Genomic DNA, 1,773 nt, shown 5'->3' with positions numbered 1-1,773 from the left:
AAGTCCTCACTTCTCCTTACTTTGTTTGAAATAAAATCACCCATAAAGACTTAATGTTCCATATGTAACCGACCTAGCTCGAACCATACATCAATTCTTCCAATATAAACTTCCTAACTACCCAAACCTACTAGTTTCTAACCTTACCTTGCTTCCTCTTCCATTTCTGAAAGAAGATGGCCTCGAAACCTTCTAATGTACAAATATTATTAGAGTGCGACCAATGGGTAGTTTCTCTACATGTCCGAATCATACCATTATGATATTAGATCAATTTTTTTTTTTAATATTTATTTATTCTATTTACAACTGTACATTATAATACATTTATTAAATCTGATCTAAGTTAAATTGGAGTGTTACAGGCGTGTAGAGAAACTATCTATTGGTAGCTGGTCTCGTGGCCATCTTCTTTTTAGACGCCTCGGAGGATTGTCAGGAATGGAAGAGGATGTAAGGTTAGAAACTAGGGGGTTGGAGTGATATCTGGTTCGGGCTAGATCGGTTATATAGGGAACATTAAGGTCTTTATGTATGATTTTATTTGATTGTAAGGATTGAATACGAGAGGAATTCGAAGGTTTAGTGGAGCCCCAAAGCTCAACTCCATATGTCCAGATTAGCCTTATTAAAGTCATGTAGATCAGTCTTTTGTAATGTGTTGGAAGTTTAGACCGTTTGTCTAGTAAGTGCTGTAATAGTCGAAATCGACGTGCAGTTTCCTGTCTTTTCAGTCTGGTGTGAGGATTCCAGGTTAATTGCTTGTCCAAATGTAGTCCAAGATAGCGGATCTGTTCGACAGGGGTAAGAGTAACATCATTAAATGAAACTGTAGAGCAGTCAGTAGGTTTACGACGAAGGGTAAAGGTGATTTGATGGGATTTGTTGGAATTTATTTTTATCCTCCGATTTCCGCACTATTCTTCGAGGACTGTAACATGGGACTGGAGAGTTTGGGATACAATTAATGGGTTATTATTAACAGCGAGCACACATGTGTCATCGGCATACGTGGTGAGGATAGTGTTAGGATTGGTTGGAATCTCAGCTGTATAGACGGTGTAAGATCAAATTTACTGCATCTATTTTGATGTAAATACAATTGTTAATATCATGTTTGTATGTTGTAAATAATTTTTTTAAAAAATCCTTAAAATGTATATTAGATGTATTGGATTCGACATTATAAGATTATATAAATAAATAATATTGGCAGGAGGTCTTGATTTAGTTGGCGGTTGAATAGCCATTACGAGTCAGTTTGATCGCAGCCATCTTGAAACCATTTTAAGGTTTCCTCAACTTAGGAAGTTTGTGAGTTTGTATTGAACGTGCCACTGAATTTTTTGTTCCTGAGGAGGGCATCATTTATAAGACAATAATTAGACTATTATTGGTGTATGGCTGAGAAGTGTGGGGAGCAGCATCCTGTACGAAAAACAAGACTCTAAGAATCACAGGATCTCACCGTGGTTTGAACGAAAAGTCGTGAACGGTAAGTCCAATCAATAGTAGATTACATTTAAAGGAGCAATGACATACAACTTACCGAATCCAACTACATCGCAAAGACTGAAGCACAGACTGAAGCTCAGACTGATCCAAAACATTCTGTTATTGATCATTTATTGATTTATTTTTATTATTATCATTATTTTACTTTTCTACACTAATTATTTTTCAGCATAAATTTATTTTATACAATTTACTGTATAAATATTTTTTGTTTTTTTAATGAGGCGTAGATATTTGATCGTAGATTAATAAGTGGAG

Source organism: Halyomorpha halys, unplaced genomic scaffold (genome assembly GCF_000696795.3).
Source record: "Halyomorpha halys isolate HHAL.00 unplaced genomic scaffold, Hhal_1.1 Scaffold1272.1, whole genome shotgun sequence".
Lineage (NCBI taxonomy): Eukaryota > Metazoa > Arthropoda > Insecta > Hemiptera > Pentatomidae > Halyomorpha > Halyomorpha halys.
This window is presented reverse-complemented; position numbering follows the sequence as displayed.